We start from the raw sequence: 12424 nt of genomic DNA on the forward strand, positions 1-12424 counted from the left end.
ATGGATGTTCTGTATCATCCATTTGGTAACGCTAACTAATATGATCTCAGTGTGATGTCTGATGACCCAGTTGTTCCATATGGAGACGTGGTTGAAAGGAATGGTTCAAGATGTACGGTATTAAGGGATATATTTAAATGAATTCATTTATTTGATCAATATTTATTGAGTGCCTTTTCCAGGCATTATCTGAGGATATATCAGGGAACAACACAAGAACAGCAAAACCAAAAATATCTCTTCTCAATTGGAGGAAGACAGACTAAACCAAATAAATAAGTAAATCATGTAGTAAGTTACAAAGTGATAAAGTGCTTTGAGGAAAAAAAAAAAAAACAAACAAACAAATGAAGGAAGGGAATATGGAGTGTGCTGGAGAGAGTGGTTATAATTCTAAGTATGGCAGTCAAATCAGGTCTCAGTGAGAGCATTACATTTGAGTAAACAATTGAAGAATTTTAGGAAGTGAGCCAGCCTGATTGCATAAGAAAACTTTAGAGAAAGGAAGTAAGGTAAAGGCCTTGAGGTCTTTGGAGAGCTCAGAGATAGCAAGGAGGCTGAGTAGAATCAGCAAAGGCTAAGGACTAGGGGGTAAAGTTAGAAAATTAAGAGAGGGCTAAATTTTATAGGACCTTTTATGACATGTGGTGCCATGGAAGGAGCTGAAGTTGAAAATAAAGTGACATCATATGAGTAAATGTTAATAGGATCACTGTGGCTGCTATGACAAGAATGCAGAGTAAGACTGCAAGAGTAGAGGGGGCACCTGGGTGGCTCAGTGGGTCAGGTGTCTGCCTTTGGGTCAGGTCAGGATCCCAGGGTTCTGGGATTGAGCCCTGCACTGGGCTCCACACTCAGTGGGGAGTCTGCGTCTCCTTCTCTCTCTCCTCCTCCCCTCTGCTCATTCTCACGCTCTCAGGCACGCTCTCTCTCTCTTCAAATAAATACATAAAATCTTGAGAAAAAAAAAAGATTGCAAGAATAGAAGCAGGAAAATTAGATAGGAGGCCCTTATAGTCTGTTGGCTAGAAGAAAATGGTGTCTTGAACTAGGGTGATAGTGATAGAGAAGCGGCTGGTGACAGATTTGAGATTTAATTGGAAGGATTTCCTGAATAATTGAATACATTTAAATATATAAATATATGGGGTGCCTGGGTAGTTCAGTCGTTAAGTGTCTGCCTTTGTCTCAGGGCATGATCCCAGCGTTCTGGGATCGAGCCCCACATTAGGCTTCTCTGCTGGATATATATATATATATAAACATAAAGAATAAAAGTTCCTCAATCTTGAGGACATTAACTGAGATTGGGAAACTGAGTTAGGAACAGGTTTGAATGAAAAGGATCAGGTTTGGGCTATGTTATTTTGCGATGCCTTTTAGCCAATCAATTTAATTTACAAAGGTAAAAGGGGACATTGGTAGAATTCTGTTGGACAAGGTGTAGAGAACAGGAGAACAAGACAACAAGTAATGAATTTGGAGGATGCGATAGATGGTATAATGGAGATTTACCCTAAATGCTAAGGAAACATAAAAAGAGTGTTTTTCTTCCTGGGTGGTATGAAATATTTTAGATAACGCATGCTAAACCTGATCATGAAAAAATATTTCACATATTTACAAAGAAAGCAATAGCAATGCAGTTATACCATCAAACTGCGTTTCTTTTTGTTGGGTTTGTAAAACCAACCACATTAGTCAAATTTTGTCCAAAAATCATGTACTGGTAAAGTTCTATGCACAGGTTTTCTTTATCCTCACAGGGTTCTGATTGTAGGGTTACAGCTATTTTTTTCTTAATCACAATAGGTTTACCATTTGGCAATATTAATTAATGTTTTTGTACACTCATTCTTCTCTTCTGTCATCTCTCAAGTCAACTTACAGTAATTATTGTGTTTGTATAGAGTGTGTGTGTGTGTACATATATACATATATATATCCAAACAACCAGTCTTTGCAAATAATTAAACAAAGCATGCTCTATATTTTATGTTAAAGTGCAGATATTCTGTCTTAAGAGAACACTCTGTTTCAAATTTTGAATACAAACACACTTGTAAATAATTTGAACCTTTCACTTGCTATTTAATAGGATGTATTCTGCTTATAACTTTGTATGTATTTATTTCCTTTATTTCAAGGGTAAAACAAACATTACTAGGCAAGTTATCTCAGCAATACTTCCTTTCTCATTCAAATCTTATTCACAAACTGTATTCACCTAGTAAAGGTGACTTAATGATTATTAATATATTTTAACAAAATAATTGTGCAAGCGTAGTGAAAGCAGTTCTTTAACATATGCCTTTTTTCCCATAGTACAAAGGTATAAAGAAAGATGTGATTAATACCATAAGTTGGATCTATGCTTTCCTGTTGAAGTAATATTATTAATATGAGGATTGGTTTAATTCTCATGTAAATAACCACCTAAAATTATTTACCTATATTTTTAGATTAATAAACCCACTTCACTTATATAAATTTATAAATATGCCAGGAGTTATATAAATAGACAAATATAGCTTCACTTTTTTAAAGTATTGCTTTTTCTTCTGGGTCTTTAAATTCTGTTTAGTTTAGCAAACATTTTGAGTACTGATTTCAAATATATATGTACATCAATTTAACTGTGCCTAATTACTGAAATAATGCACATTAGTGATTGACTCCTTTACTTCTTTAATTAGTGATGTGACACAAATGTAATTTAATTTGAAGTTGCATTAGCAGAGGGATACCTTTATAACCCTTTAATTTTTGGGCAGGTCAGCCACTCTACTGCAAGCTCAATGTTTACATATTTGATATGTTCCCATCTCTTTTATTTATTTTTTTTAACAATTTGGAAAGGAAGCATCGAATGTGGCCAGATTTTTTAATAAAACTTAAAGGAAACAAAGGAAGAAATGTTTTAAGCCTCTAACTCAGGCTTGGTACATAGTAGATGGCCATTAAATACTTGCTAAATAAATGTATTGGCATTTACATTTTTTTCTTTTAAAAAGGATGCTTTTTAAAGCATTCCTTTGGGTATCCTCACTTGCAGAGTTCAGGTCAAAACACTGTGTTAAGGAGACTAAGTCCTCAAAAAATTAAATCTGTCAAAATATACTATGTAATAGAGTTGAAGCTGATTCCCAGGGAACACTGTGCCATTCCTTCTATAGCACCGTGTTCCTTATGACACATGACACCCACATCTTGACAGCCAAATTAAATTAGACCTTTAATATCTAATTGAAGAAAGGATAAGGTAAGTATCCACTCCACATCAGCTTCCTACACAAAACTTTTATTTTTTAAAATTTTATTTATTTTTTATTTTTTTAAGATATTATTTATTTGTCAGAGAGAGAGAGAGTAGGAGCAGGGGAGAGAGGCAGAGGGAGAAGCAGGCTCCCTGCTGAGCAAGCAGCCTGATGTGGGACCCTGGGATCATGACCTGAGCCAAAGGCAAATGCTTACCGACTGAGCCACCCAGGCGTCCCAACACATAAAACTTTTTTGTTTTAAGATTTTATTTATTTATGTGACAGAGAGACAGCCAGCGAGAGAGGGAACACAGCAGGGGAGTGGGAGAGGAAGGAGCAGGCTCCCAGTGGAGGAGCCCGATGTGGGACTCGATCCCGGAACACCGGGATCATGCCTTGAGCTGAAGGCAGACGCTTAACGACTGCGCTACCCAGGTGCCCCAGCCAACACATAAAACTTTTATTAAATTAGTTATCCACTTCTATATCAGCAACACACACACACATCTTTTCGGGCCAAGATTATTATACTCACGATGGTTAACTGTCTAAGGACCATTGCAGTGATTGACAAGAAATTCTCACAATTCCCACACAATATCGTTTTTTCCATCAGTTTGGGGGAGGGGGAAATCTTCAATGCCTATGGGATCAGAAATTTTATAAATAAAAGAGATGTGTTCAGTCATAACAGGAATTGAGAGACAATAGATTAATTAATGTAAAAAATGAATTAAATTATTAACTACCTAGGATGAGTAAGACAAAATTTTAGGAGGGGTCACTGTTTTTTAGAGCAAGAAATTTGAGTTCACTGTGTTTTCCTAATTCCAAATACTAGCATTATCTGTTCAGATACATCTCCTTTTATTAAAGAAAAAACTCTTCTTAGGCTCATATATTCTTATCAGGGCTCACAGTGTCAGATAGTCTTAGTTTCTTATACATACAGGTCAATCACAATTAAGTGTTTCAATTTCACTCCAATTGAACTATGACAGAATTACTGTTCAATTCATTATTCAGATAACCATCAACTTTTTGCTATTGTAGTTATCACAATAAAATTTCTAACTAAATGAAAATGACTCATGCATTCATTAATTTGAAAATTATTATTAATTGCAGTCCACATCACACCAGTTCAGCTGACGATCAGACTTGTTCTACTTTTAGCCAGGCCTGACAACTGCTGAATTGTATAATTTCTTTAAAACAGTACTTACTGAGTAACTGCCAAGTTGTTTGATAGATTTTGGGCATCCACAGACATATAGTCATGGACCCTAACATCATGAGTGTAAACTGTTAAGGGAAAGGGAACATCTACCAGTTAACCTCACTACAGTCTGTATATTAACTGTTTAAAAAGCTGCAGGGAATGATTTATAAGTGCATGCAGGGATGGCTTAACCAGAGTGCAGATGCTTGTATTGTGCAGTAGGAAGAGTGCTTGGTGGAAGTGGAAAAATTATTGACTCTGAAGTTCACAGGTCACAATATTTTATATTAATTCTGTATATGTATATCATTTTTTGAATAAAATAGTAAAATATAAGAGTTAATTCTGCAAAGTTGTTTTGACAATTAAGGAATTGTTATGTGACAAGAGCCTTGTGAGACAGCATGGGGTTGTAAGTGGGATTTGAAATTTGCTGCCAAATGTATTTAAGTTTGATAGCCATATGTCCAATTTGGCAAAATCAAGAAGTCACTCAAAGCCTCCATATTTCCATCTAAATATTTGAATATTTGTATGTGTACACATGTATGTTATACACACATATAAATGTATATATGAAGAGAAACATTAAATTATTTGTGTTAAGTGTCCATCACATAGAAGGCACTAAAGAAATAAACAAATATGAATGGCCCTCTTTTTATAAACTGTGAAATTTGTCCATAATTTCTTTTTACTTTCACCACATCTGTGATGTGCCTAACTGCTATTTTGTGTTACTTCTATCCATTTAGTTGCTCTCTTAATTCACTTATCACTTCTGTTTTCTTGAACTCTTAAAAGAGACAGATATAAAGAAAAGGCATCTAACGCACACATTCCAGAAAAAATTCCAAGGAAAACTACTACTTTTTTTTTTTTTTTAAGATTTTATTTCTTTGAGAGAGAGAGAGAGCACGAGTGGGTGGGAGGGGCAGAGGCAGACTCTCTGCTGAGCAGGGTGCCCACTGCAGAGCTTGATTCCTGGACCCAGGGATCATAACCTGAGCCAAAGGCAGACACTTAACCGACCGAGCCACCCAGTCATCCTGGGAAAATACTTTTTCTAACCCCCTTGTCCAATAATTTCCTATATAGGAACTAAATCCCTAAGAACAGTTTCCTGATTCATACAAAAGCTCATGAAATCATCATAGCTTACAAAGATATTTCCCCAGCTGAGTGTTTAAAGTATGTAAAATGGATGATATGGGAAGGTATAACTGTAAATCATTAACAGTCAGACTAGAGAGATGTTAATAGATTTTCCCTCTGCATAAATTTAGTCCTGGCTTAATGTCAGGAGATTTTGTTTGTTTTTTTGCCCTTGTTTTTATTAATCAGCATATCAAACTTAATGTTTTGATAAACTTTTCAATGATAAAATAAGGTAAAATAATTCTTATAACTGAATATCGTTTAAATGTAGTGATCCATAACCAACTGTTATACAAAATTATATGACTTTAATAAACAGATATTTTCCCTAGCCATAAAGCTTTATTTAGTTTTGGGTTGCTATATATTTATCTTTTTTGATACTAACACTTAACATATCATGGATTATAGATACATTTATGATACATAATATATACAATTATATACATAATACCCTATAAGTTAAAATTATTTCAATTTGTTATATAGAATCAGGTAATTTTCTCTTTTCATGATGGAATTCCATATGTACTCTAATACCATCACTAAAGTTATCTCTACGACATGGGTGAGGAAAAGTGGGGACAATATCTACACTGTATCCAGGCTTGGTTTTAAAAAAAGAGACAACTCACAATTCAATTTTCCTTCCAACACAGCTGTTAGCTTTCTTGCTGGTCCTGTAGCATAAATCAGAAAGAACCCAAATACTCTTTTAAGCTATAGTGCGAATATATTGAATGTAATTGATGAGTGGCTGACGGAGCATATATATCTCCAAAAGCAATTTAAGTGTTGTTTCAGATTTCTTGGAATCCCTTTGAGCACAAAATTATTTTCTGGATAATTTGAAAATTACCTTTGAAGTAAATGATGCAATCGAAAACAATTACAAAAATAATGCAGCTTATAAATGAGCTTCCTCAGTGCAAGTATTTGGACAATATTTTTGAAATGCATGATGTTATATTTTATATCCTCTGCTCATTTAATCTTTATAGGCTCACAGTATGAGAATGAATATGCATGCCAGTCTATCTACCTATTATCTGTATCTGTCTATATATAATCTCTCTGTATTTATATATGCATAAATACATATAAGCATATGTATTAGAAGAGAAAAACTAAATATATGTGGCCTGTACATAGACATATAGACACATGTACACACACACACACAAAGCAAAAACAAGAGCAAGAGAGAAGAAGTTTAGAGTATCATATTTGAGAAAGAATATAAATATAAGAAACTGAAATATGCCCAGTGGCACAATGTCATCAAAGCCAGTGAATATGAAGACCCATGAACCAACAGTTGCCATACATATTATAGGTAATAAACATAGTGAGAATATATGTACTTCCATATATTTTTTCTGGAATTTTCTTAAATATGTTGTAATTACAATGTACAATGATTGTTTCACTGCCCTTTACTTTGCAAAATATTGTTTATTTGGTTTTAACTAAAGGAGTTTCAAATTTTACATGTAGGTAAAATGTAGATAGCAAAGCTTTATATGCTTACTTGTTGGCTTTTGATAGTACCTACAGTTCATTTATATTTCACATCTGCATCTGTTTCTCTCAGGATTTGTATTTTGGCTTTACTGTGAATCTTTTCTCTACATTCCAAATTCTGTCTTGTTATGTAGTTTCAAAATTTTGAAGTAGATTTAAAGTTATAAAATTAGATAATGCTATTAATATACTGAAATATGAATTTCTAAAACAATGATTTTTCATTGGACACAATTAGTGGATATGAACTAAATGTATCACAAGACTGATGAGTATCTATCTTTGTAATTTTGCGGTATAATTAACGTAAGATCAGTATCTCATATGAACTGGCTTGACTTGTCCTACATTCAATAGCTCATTGATAGCCTGATGTCAGTGTATTACAGTAGTCATTGTAGAGTTCATATGTATTGTATATTAAGATTAAAGATTAAACTTGTGAAATAACCATATGCTCTTAGATCTGTTAGACTAACATTTGTTTAAAAGAGTAATTTTAGAGAGAAGTAAAATCACTGTTAATTAGAAATTCTGCAGAAAGTGTCCTTAGAATAATTATTTATTTAGGTTTAATTAAATTTCATCAAGTGATGCTTATTGATAATTTACTTCAATGATGAGACTACTAATATATTTTTCTGTCACAATTATAAGATGTTATCAAGAGAAAACTAATAATATAAAATGTTGATTTACATATTATCTGAAACTATATGACACTATAATAAGAAGTCTCTCTCTCCGGAAAGAAGTAAGAAATATCTCTAAGAATGCATAAACATAAACATGTAAAATTGGAAATGCCCTTAGTTAAAACCAAATAAACAATATTTTGCAAAGTAAAGGGCAGTGAAACAATCAACTTTCTCAACTTATGCATTTCATTTGAATAAACACAGCTGAAGACTGAGTTGCTTCATGTGCCAACTACATGTTGGGATTGCTAACTTTCACTGTACGCTATGATGCAAAGTCATACTTTCCTATCAAGTGCTTCTATAGAACTGTAGGTTTTCTTATTAAAGTTTATCTTATTAGCATTGGTTTATTACTTCAGGCTCTGAAATTTGGGGCCCAAATTCTGCCATCCAATGTTCCTGACATTTTATCTCCAAATTTGGGCCTTATTAAATTTGGTTTGCCAAATAAACTATTGAGACTTTGGGGGTCATTTCAGGATGGGAGAGCACCACATCCATGAGTGGGCAGAAGTGTGATTATATTGGAGGTGTGCCTTATTGAGCACAAGCCAGAAGGATAGAGGTGTGTGGTGGTGGTAGTGATGATGATATTACTGGAAGCTAATTCTCTATGGGTCTCTTGTGTTTCTACTTGTCTTATGACAGCTTTTTTCCCCAGATTATTTTTTCAAGGATTTTTGTATAGTAAACAGCCCTGGAAGATGGAGAGTGTGTCTCTCTCCTGGGCAAATATAGATTGATTAGCTGTCCAGAATAAGGATAATGTTCCCCTAATGGGGCAAATGCTGAGCAGATTTGCTAGTAGCTTCCTTAGAAATTTGAACCTTTCTTAAACTAGGGTTTTTCAGTTGTAATACAAACCTAATGATTTTACAGCATCCATCTCACACACCTTTGCTTCACCAGGAGAGTTTGTGGAAACATGAAGTTCTGTCTGCCTGCTTGCCTAAGAGTCCTTTGCCTCTAACACAGGAGTCTCATGCCTTCTGGCAACATCTTTGAAGTTTTGTCAAGCAAACTGGTTAGTTGTAAGTAGGATAATATATTAGACAACTCAGTTATTGACAGTGGTAGTTATGGACATAATCTAGCATATTACCCTCTTCAATCCATAAAGGAAACCAACCAACTTCAAAAATGCAGTGTTGGGCATATCCACCCAGATTAAGCTTATTTTTGAAGAGTTATCTGGCCATCTCCATGTTGAAAGTTCTTTCCCCAATCAAAAAAAGGTTTTTTTCCCATTGCGTATTCCATTGAATAACACTTCAGTAGATCCTTAGTGCGCGGTGAGACAGTCAACACCTTGTCAACACTTTTTCTGACTAGAATAGAGAACATTCTCTAATGTCCACTTGGATATTTTAATAGGAATGTGACCACTAACTGGAGAAGTTAAGAGAATGATGTCATGTAAAGTAGACATTACCAATTGGTGTACTCTGAGTTCTGAAGAGATGCTCTGAAACCTGTATTTTTTCCAGCAACTTTCTATAATATATTCCATGTTTTTACTCAAGTTTGTTTGGATGTTTTCACAAATTGTAACCCAGAAAATATTTATAAAGTATAAAAATGCATTGATATTCAGGCTCTGTGGGGGGAAATTGGCAGAGGATTCCTTTCTACATCTTTCATATTGATCATTCAGGCCAACACAGCTAGGGAGTAGCTCTTCTTAGGTTATTAACAAAGACAATGCATTGAGATATGGAAATACGAAACATAGTATTACTGTTTGTTTCCAAGTAATTTTTGTGTACTATTGTATGCTGATCTATTGTTGATTTTTTCTTACATATTCAGGATGTGTCTACTGAAAAGCATAGGCTAAAGAATTATATGCTCTGATAAAGCAACATTCTCAGCTATGTTCTTGAATTTGGGATTGTTATTCACTAAATTAATAGATTAATATATTTTAAATACATTTACCATTTGGAACGTACAAATAATTGAACATGACATAGTTTAGGTGATTCTATGGGAAATATTAAATTCTATTCAAAATACAGAAACAGATAGAAGAATGGAAGAAAATGTGAACTAGGAGGAAAAGAAGAAAAGAGTAAAAGGAGGGCTAAGAAGAGGGGGAAGGGAAAGTGCAAGATAAAGAAAAGGAAAAGGAGGAGGAAGAGAGTTAAGATTTTGTAAAAAGGCAGATTAACTATTACTAGTTAAAACAACAAAAAAACTAGTTAAATTACTACTACTATTAATTAACTATTACTAGTTAAAACAACAAAAAAAACCCAACAAAAACATATTTAAATAATAGGAGTGAATCTAGGAGATCTTTGAAAGCTTGTGGTTTTAGCAATATGTACATGTTCAAATCTATATTCAAGAATATGAATATTCAGTATATATTTGTATATACATGTATACACACACACATATACACACAGAGATGTTACATCAAGGTCACACATCAAGAAAAAAACATATACTAAGTCATTTAAGAATCAGCATAGATTTTACCTATTCTCACAACTTCCTTGAAATTCTGGCATATATAAGGTTATCTCCTCTTTTATCTTTTATTTGCCTCACATATGTTACTGTTATTTGTCTTTCCAATGGCTCTACTTGAGTATCTGTCTCCTTGGTTAGAGGGTAAGCTAGATGGAATCTTTCTCAATCTGAATCATCAGCATGTAAGCATCATGCCTAGGTTATAGTAGTGACTCAACAAATATTTGTGGAATTAATCACATAAATGCCTTCACAAATAATTTCGAGTCTCTTCTGTGTGCTTACTAATGTGTTAGATATTGAGCAGTTAGTGGTCAAAAAGATAGAATACCTTTACTTCTGTAGTTTCCTGTCTAAAAAGAAGACAGGCAAATAGTAACCATGCAATGTGTTGAGGAGCACAATAGGGTAAAATGTGAATTGCTTTGGGAGCACATAACAAGGTGTTTTATTCTGTGGTTATCTTGATTAAATGACAATAAGTTAAAACTTGAAAAATAAGGAAGAGCTAGGCACTATTTGGTTAAATAGCATTCCAAAAATCAGACTTCAGTTTCCCTCAAAAGTCTTGCCTTTAAATTCTGTAGATGTACACAGAAAATAATATTATAAACCTTGTACTAAAGGACCCTTGTATAAATCTGATTTGTAGTACCTCAAGAAATTTAAAATTACATCTTTCCTTTAATGTCACCTCTATGTTACACTTCCGATGTTTACTTAAAGTAAGGTACATAGGCATTAAATTAAATGTATCTTCAAAACCTTGGATTTCAATATTGTTGAATTAGTGCTATGGTATTTACAGTCACTCTTGATGACTTCCTATTTCATTATCCAAATTCAACTCATTTGTAATTCTTGCTGACTTTATCTTCAAAATATTCCCAGAATCTTGTCACTTGTCACCAAATCTACTGGCACAACCTCAGTCCATCCACTGTTGTCACTGTGTGGATTAATGATGGCTGTTCCCAAATGGTTTCTAGGTTTCTGGCCCTAACCCTTTACAGTCATTTCTCAATGAAGCAATCAGAGGAGTTTTTAAAAATGGATAAGATCACTTCAATTCTTAGATCTTCAGCTTCCAAAGTTTTCCTTTCCCACTTAAAGCCGAAGCCAAAGCACTTCTTTCTAGTGTACTAGATCCCACACTACATTTAGACTACTTCTAGACTCCTACTACTCTTAAATTATTCCTACAACTCCACTACATCTTCTATTTTATTTCTAGTTTGCTCTGCTTTAGCCACAGTAACCCGCTTGCTGTTATTCCAACACATGAAACATGTTTGCACTACCAGAATCTTTGTATGTTTCTAATAACCTGTTTTTAATGCTCTTAACCCAGATTTCCATCAGTTTCACTCAATCACTTCCTTAAGATTTGGATTCCAGTGAACTTTAATGAGGTCATTACTGACATTATTATTATTTTTTTAAGATGTTATTTTTATTTATTTGAGAGAGAGAGAGAATGTGAGCATGAGGCAGGGACGGGCAGAGGGAGAAGAAGACTCCCCACTGAGCAGGGAGCCTGATGCAGGGCTTGATCCCAGGACCCAGGGATCATGATCTGAGTCGAAAGCAGACACTTAACCAACTGAGCCACCCAGATGCCCCTTCACGGACATGCTCTATGTAAAATTTCAACCCTTATCTTCACCTTCACTCCAACAATCCTTATTTCCTTTCTGCTTACTTCCTTTATGTACATATCACCATACGAAATACTATATTTTTACATGCACGCATACACACATGCCCTTCCTCTAGTTCAAAAGTTGTGACCTGTCGAGGCAACAGATTAATTCAATTTTTTTCTGCACTGTATTAGTACCACGAACAGTATCTGGCACATAATAAGGAACAAATAAAAGACAATTGAAAGAGTGAATATTCATTGAGAACTTGAAATATAAATGATATCATTTTCCAGGTCACTTTTTCAAATTAGACAATAGTATCTACGTCCTTAAGTTGAAAACATGTAGCCATGTTCTGAGATCGGGAAAAAAAAAAAAAAAAATATATATATATATATATATACACACACACACACGCACACACACACACACACA

The 12424-nt window shown here is 34.2% G+C and overlaps 1 long non-coding RNA gene across 2 annotated transcripts in view; it reads right to left on the bottom strand.

The window, feature by feature from the left end:
• The window catches only part of LOC103677539, a 129025-nt gene that overhangs the window by 18103 nt on the left and 98498 nt on the right, over positions 1 to 12424 (bottom strand). For both annotated transcript variants that reach the window (XR_005832886.1, XR_572430.1), the window contains one exon: positions 3796 to 3903. This is a non-coding gene — a long non-coding RNA (uncharacterized LOC103677539). The remainder of the gene's footprint in view (positions 1 to 3795; positions 3904 to 12424) is intronic.

This window comes from Ursus maritimus, unplaced genomic scaffold (genome assembly GCF_017311325.1).
Source record: "Ursus maritimus isolate PB19 unplaced genomic scaffold, ASM1731132v1 scaffold_10, whole genome shotgun sequence".
In the NCBI taxonomy this organism is placed as follows: domain Eukaryota; kingdom Metazoa; phylum Chordata; class Mammalia; order Carnivora; family Ursidae; genus Ursus; species Ursus maritimus.